The sequence below is a fragment of the Chiloscyllium plagiosum genome, chromosome 19, assembly GCF_004010195.1.
Source record: "Chiloscyllium plagiosum isolate BGI_BamShark_2017 chromosome 19, ASM401019v2, whole genome shotgun sequence".
Lineage (NCBI taxonomy): Eukaryota > Metazoa > Chordata > Chondrichthyes > Orectolobiformes > Hemiscylliidae > Chiloscyllium > Chiloscyllium plagiosum.
Window position 1 is genome coordinate 64,097,575 of NC_057728.1, and position 7,091 is coordinate 64,104,665.

Sequence of the window (7,091 nt, forward strand, 5' to 3'; positions counted from 1 at the left end):
AAAGACCTTTTCCACTCTAGTTATACACTCTCCCATCGGACAGAAGATGTAAAAATTTGAATACAGGTATGAACAGATTTAAGAACAGCTTCTTCTCCGCTGTTACCAGACTTCTGGTCTCACCCTCTACAGCTGTCACGCTGTATTCTGTACTTTGTTCTGCTACCCTGATACACTCTGTATGGTGCAATCTACCGTGTAACAGGCAAAACACAATGCAACTGTATCATGGTAAGTCCAATCAATCATCTGCTGAATGATTCCTGAAGAAGGGCTCATGCCCGAAACGTCCGATTCTCCTGTTCCCTGGATGCTGCCTGACCTGCTGCGCTTTTCCAGCAACACATTTTTCAGCTCTGATCTCCAGCATCTGCAGTCCTCACTTTCTCCCAATCAATCATCTGTACACCTCTCCCAGTTGGCAGGGCTGCCATCTCCACACTCCTTCCTGACATCCCTGGCCATTCCGCCACTTCGCTGTATCCCACCCACCAGCCAGCTCCATTCCCTCTTCCTCTTCCCCATCCCCATCCCCATCCACTCCCACTCCCACTCCCACTCCCACTCCAGCCCCATGGTCTTCCCCTAGGCCGAGGCGGGGTGGTTTCTTTTTGCACCGACATTGTGTCTAACCTACATAACGACAGTGTGAGGAAGACCTCCCTCGGTCAGACGATCCCCCGGCGGCCGCTGTGTGTGACGGGGAGGGGACACACCGCGCGCCGCATTCAAACAGCGCCAGGATTCCAAACCGACCGCGGCGGTACTGCCAGGCACGTGACTCCTCCCCTCCCAAAAACCCAGCGAGGAACGTCAAGGCGCATGCGCCAATGCCGCCCCACCGACATTCCCGTGTTATGCGCATGCGTGGTTGCCGGCTCGCCGGGACGGCCGTGGAAGCGCGTGCGTTATTGGCAACAGCAACGGCGAAAGCGCATGCGTTTTCACGGACGTGTCAAGGCGACGAAGAATACGCATGCGAGTTAAACGCTGCAAGGAGCGCCCCCACCCCGTCCCGGGATGCAGTAAGGTTGATAATACGCATGCGCTATTTCCTCCCTTTACCCATAGGGGACTCTTTGAATATCTGTGCTGCTGTTTGATCACGTGAGTGCTTACTTGTGTTTACCTGGGCAACACCTTGGCGAATGAACTCAGTTTTATACAGCTGTCCTGACTCTTATGGCTATGGTTCTGAATCAGTGGTGCTGGAAGAGCACAGCAATTCAGGCAATTTACCTCTTATGGCTATGGGTCTAGTGCAGGAAAATGGGACTAGTATAGATGGCAGTATTTATTTGGCAATACAAAGTTGATGGGCTGAAGGGCCTTTTCTACACCGTATATTTTGGGGTTTAGCTCAGTTGGTTGTTGGGCTGGTTTGTATTGCAGAGTATCATCAAAAGCCATGGAGGCAATGTAATAAAATGGAATCTCTACAGTGCACAAAAAGTCAAAAATCACATGACACCAGGTTATAGTCCAACGGGTTTATTTGAACTCACAAATATTTCTACCTATAAACTTTGTGTCGGCGTGCCCTCTCTCATTGCACCTGATGAAGGAGTATCATTCTGAAAGCTTGTGATTTAAAATAAACCTGTTGGACTATAACCTGGTATCGTGTTTTTTTTTACTTTGTCCACCCCAGTCCAACATTGGCACCTCCGTATCATAGCTAAAGTGCAAAAAGATGACATTCAGCCCATTGAATTTGCACCAATCCTTTGAAGAGCATCCCACCTGAACCCACTCTCCAATCCCATTAACAATCCACCTAGCCTAGGTATCCCTAACTGCAGCATAGCAATCCACCTAACCTGCAAATGTTTGGATTGTTGGAGGAAAGCAGAGCACTGGGAGAAACTGACACGGACATGGGGAGAATGTGCAAACTCTGCACAGTCACCCAAGAGTGGAATTGTACCCGGGTTCCTGATACTGTAAAGCAATGCTAACTACTGAGCCACTCTTAAGGTTACAATGAAGGCTTCTCCTTCTCAACCTCAGATTAAACCATCTCTAATGAGAGCTATGGTCTGGTAGGACTTTGTGATTTTTATGATTTAATGCAAAAACAGAAATTTTGCTGGAAAAATTCAGCAAGTCTGGCAGCACCTGTGGAGAAAAAACAGAACCTTCTGAGGGACACCAGACCAGAAACATTGACACTCCTTTCTCTCCACAGAATAATTGCAACAGACCTCTGAAATGGCCTGGCAAACTCTCTTAGATAAAGGCAATAAGGGATGTGCAGCAAATGCATGCCTTACCTCTAACACCCACATCTCAAGGGTTAGCTTTTGAAAAATCAAGGCATTACCTAAACAGGTGCCAAAATAGCACAAAGTGCTTAGAACTTATTGTGTTTGTTCAAATAATAGTATATTATTTCAAACACAATGTTAGGAGCATCTGTTTTCTGAATTGTGAATTCTATCTTATCACTAACTTTTAACACAATATCAACTTTAAATCATTCAATCGATGTCCCAATTTGAATCACAAAGTCAGCAGATATGCTAAATCCATTTCAGGCCTTTCAGGGGATTTCTCCTGTAGCATGAAAACACTGGAAAAAACATTTTCACTCCAATTCAGGTTTCATTCAAATATCTTTATACTGGTTTGTACAATGTTAGCATAAAATGCAAAACAACATCTGGTTGCAAGGAGCAGGACGAGATGCATAAATGCAGGATAGAATGTTTCTGATGACCAGGCAGAACCAGGGATTAAGTCTAAGGATAGGGAGCAGGCCAGTTAGGAACTGAAGTGAGGAGAAATTTCTTCACTGAGAGAATGATGAGCCTGTGTAATTCCCTGTCACAGAAAGTGGTAGAGGCCAAGTGAGTGAATGTTTTCAAGGAGTGAGACATACTTCTTGAATCAAAGAGTATGAAGAGAAAGTGAGCATGTAGTACTGAATCTGACGATCAGCCATGATCACATAAATTGGCAGTCTCAAAGGGTCAAATCGCCAACTCCTGTTCCCATTTTCTCTGTCTCTGTGTTGCTATGTAATCCATTTTTAGCCAGAACTACTCATGTTTAGACCTAGATAGCCTTGATCCAAATATGGGCACAAGAGTAAAGGTGAGATTTAATGTCCTTAATATTATGACATCACTCAACCCTGAACCTGGTATTAGTTTCTGTCTTAACTTTGTAAGGGAGCCAAAACATCTGTAAATTGAAGTTGCCCAATTAGAAGTTTAAGCTATGTGTGTAATTTTCCCAGAAAAAAACAAAGTCTGAAAAGCAACCTTTAAACAAGGGAATGTCTTAGTATCCTGCTGTGGTTCTGTTCACTGAGCTGGAAGTTTTTGTTGCAAACGTTTCGTCCCCTGTCTAGGTGACATCCTCAGTGCTTGGGAGCCTCCTGTGAAGCGCTTCTGTGGTGTTGCCTCCGGCATGAATAGTGGCCTGTCCCTGCCGCTTCCGGTTGTCAGTTTCAGCTGTCTGCTGTAGTGGCCGGTATATTGGGTCCAGGTCTATGTGTTTGTTGATGGAGTTTGTGGATGAGTGCCATGCTTCTAGGAATTCCCTGGCTGTTCTTTGTTTCGCTTGCCCTATAATGGTAGTGTTGTCCCAGTCAAATTCATGTTGCTTGTCGTCTGCATGTGTGGCTACTAGGGATAGCCCTAGCCAGAGAAACAATAGCCAACCTGCTGAACAGACATAACAGACAACAGGACGTTGAACCCATCAACAAAGACGGCATACTTAAACTACTGGACTTGTGCCTCACAACACACTTCACATTCAACAACCAGATATACGAACAAATCAACGGGTGTGTTGTGGCCCTTTTGAATAGTGTCCTGATGCAGCTTTCTTTGTGTGTGTTGGGGTGGTTACATTCATAGTTTCGGACTTGGTCTGTGTGTGTGGCTTTCCTGTATACTCTTGTAGTGAATTCTCCGTTCGGTGTTCTCTGTACCATCACGTCTAGGAATGGGAGTTGGCTATCCTTTTCTTCTTCTCTCGTGAATCGGATTCCTGTGGGTGTGGCGTTGATGATCCGGTGTGTTTTTTTTCTATTTCCGTGTTTTTAATGATTACAAAGGTGTCATCTACATATCTGACCCAGAGTTTGGGTTGAATTTGTGGTAGGGCTGTTTGTTCTAACCTTTGCATAACTGCCTCTGCTATGAGTCCCGCGATTGGTGATCCCATGGGTGTTCCGTTGATTTGTTCGTATATCTGGTTGTTGAATGTGAAGTGTGTTGTGAGGCACAGGTCCAGTAGTTTAAGTATGCCGTCTTTGTTGATGGGTTCAACGTCCTGTTGTCTGTTATGTCTGTTCAGCAGGTTGGCTATTGTTTCTCTGGCTAGGGCTTTGTCAATAGAGGTGAACAGTGCCGTTACGTCGAATGAGACCATGGTTTCTTCCTTGTCTATGTGTATATTTCTGATGATGTCCAAGAATTCCTGTGTTGATTGTATAGAGTGTTTGGATCCGCTGATCAAGTGTTTCAGTTTCTGCTGTAGTTCTTTCGCCAGTTTGTGTGATGGTGTCCCTGGTACTATGGGTCTGAGTGGGATGTCTGGTTTGTGCACTTTAGGTAGTCCATAGAATCTGGGCGTGGTGTTGCTTTCAGGTTTCATTCTCTGTAGGTCAAACCTGGTTATCTGTCCGTTTTTTTGTACGTTCCTCAGTGTGTTGTTTATCCTATTGGTGAGCTGTGGGGTGGGGTCAAACTCCCTCTTTTGGTAGGTGTTGGTATCTGCAAGTAGTTGTTGTGCTTTTTGGATGTACACTGCTTTGTCCAGGATGACCATCATTCTGCCTTTGTCTGCTGGTAGTATGATTATGTTCTTATCGTTTCTTAGTGATTTTAGTGCTTCCCTCTCCTTGGTGTTGAGGTTATGTGTTTGTCTTTTCCTTGTTATCAGGGGTACGATACTTTGTCTCACTGTTTGTTGTGTCTCTTCTGTCAGTCCATTGTTCCTGAGTGTGCATTCTAGTGCTGCTAGGAAGTCTGCTGTCTGCTAGGAAACTGACAACCGGAAGCGGCAGGGACAGGCCACTATAAATGCCGGAGGCAACACCACAGAAGCGCTTCACAGGAGGATCCCAAGCACTGAGGATGTCACATAGACAGGGGATGAAACGTTTGCAACAAAAACTTCCAGCTCGGCGAACAGAACCACAGCAACGAGCACCCAAGCTACAACTCTTCTCACAAACTTTGTCTTAGTATCCTTTCAGATAAAGGTGCATGTATTGAACTGTAAAGGTAATAAACTAAATCTCTATCGGGGTATCCTGGATATGCTGGCAAAGCTCAGGAGGTTTGGCAGCACCTGAAAAGAGAAATCAGAAATCCAATGGACCTGAACCGTTAACTGTGATTTCCAGCAATTTCTGTTTTTGTTCACAATATTGAATTTGTCTTAGCTTCATAAAAGAGCCAAATGGTCAAAGGTGTAATTTCTCCAGATTCAAGCTAAACTGAAGAGCAACTGGTAAAGAAGTAAAAGTCTTGAAGTATCCATATACTTTTCAGATCAAATGGCATGTTTTGGAGTGCAAGTTAATGAGTTAATTTTCAATCTAGGATATCCCAGGAATCTATGTTGCCATGGGGATAAGTAGCAGAGAACTACCGTTTTCTTTAGTTTTATCTGTGGACCTTTTCACTGGCACAAACAGGTTTACATTCGGAGCTGGAACATCTTGGAAACAGGCAAAAAGAGGAAGCTTCCAGAAGCTGTAGAATACAGTAGGTCAATGAAGCCAATGGTTGAACTCAGACATCCACAATCATGAGGTGCTTAAATAGAGCTGGAGGGTTACCTAGCCAAATATTGTTGGAAAGACACCAAGAAATCTTGTAACTCAGAGGTTTTATCCCTGAGTCCAAGATTCCTCATAACCCTTCAGTGAAAAATGCTTCTCTCTATATCAATTTATTTCAAAGATTTTCAAACCTAAATAAATTAATACATATGCTTTAAAGTTGCAAACCCATTTTACTTAATCTTTCTTTGTAATCACTAAAAGGGCCTAATATATATTCTTTCACCTGGTGAAAAGATGGGTGACTCAAAAATGAGGGCCAGTAATCTATCACCCCAGGCCCAGCACCATTGTCGATATAGCTGTCTCCACAATTTATATTTGTGTGATGTCCTATGATATTTCACACGTCTCACTGAAGTATCATCAAACAAAGGGATGTCAATGGCACAATCATTTCTATGTGTGAACTGACACAAGTGGACCCTTCACTGTATAGACGCCGACCAACTTTGAATGGTAGTGTTATCAGAGTGGGACTTTCCACTTACTGGGGTCAGTGAGAGTCTTCAGTCACTCAATCGCAAACCTGACCATAGCTGCTTTGAAATTCCTCTCACTAGAATCGAACCTTATTTGGGCCAGGCAATGGGTTGCTTTGGTGGACCTGACTGCCCAAGCAAATAATGCAAGTTGTGTTCACCCATCAACAGCAATGCCCCACCCCTTCTCCACCTGGCTTCACTGACTTGCATTGGCTCCCAAATTCAGGAAAATTCTCAAATTTAGAATTCTCAGCCTTATTTTCAAATCCCTCCATTGTATTTACTCTCCTCTAGACCTCTGTAACTCCCTCCACAATCTTTGCACCTTTCCAATTTTGGAGTTTTGTGGATCTGCAGTTTACATCACACTAACCTCATTGGCTGTACTTTCAGCTGCTTGGACCCTACACTTGGGAATTAACTTCTTAAACCTTCACACCTCTTCCTCTTTCTTAAAACCTAATTTAAAATCTACCTTCATGTCCATTTGTCCCAATATCTGAAGAGCAACCATTAAACAAGGAAATGTCTTAGTATCCTTTCAGATAAAAGTGCATGGTGCAAGTAACGTGGCTTGGTGACAAATGTTTGGTTCATATTGTTCTTAGAAGTGCCTTGGCATGTTTCACAATATGGTAAAAACAAGGTAAAAACAATGACTGCAGATGCTGGAAACCAGATTCTGGATCAGTGGTGCTGGAAGAGCACAGCAGTTCAGGCAGCATCTAATGAGCAGCGAAATCGACGTTTCGGGCAAAAGCCCTTCATCAGGAATAAAGGCAGTGAGCCTGAAGCGTGGA

At 44.1% G+C, this 7,091-nt stretch overlaps 1 protein-coding gene and 1 long non-coding RNA gene across 2 annotated transcripts in view; one reads left to right on the top strand and one right to left on the bottom strand.

Annotated features, from left to right (window-relative positions):
* gnptab (N-acetylglucosamine-1-phosphate transferase subunits alpha and beta) overlaps positions 1–795 on the bottom strand; it is an 88,272-nt gene extending 87,477 nt beyond the window's left edge. Inside the window, exon 1 of the mRNA XM_043708746.1 lies at positions 638–795. The gene's annotated coding sequence lies outside the window, so the exon portion shown is untranslated. The remainder of the gene's footprint in view (positions 1–637) is intronic.
* Positions 796–1,032: 237 nt separating this feature from the next.
* The window catches only part of LOC122559340, a 28,588-nt gene continuing 22,529 nt past the window's right edge, over positions 1,033–7,091 (top strand). Inside the window, exon 1 of the long non-coding RNA XR_006314405.1 lies at positions 1,033–1,107. This is a non-coding gene — a long non-coding RNA (uncharacterized LOC122559340). The remainder of the gene's footprint in view (positions 1,108–7,091) is intronic.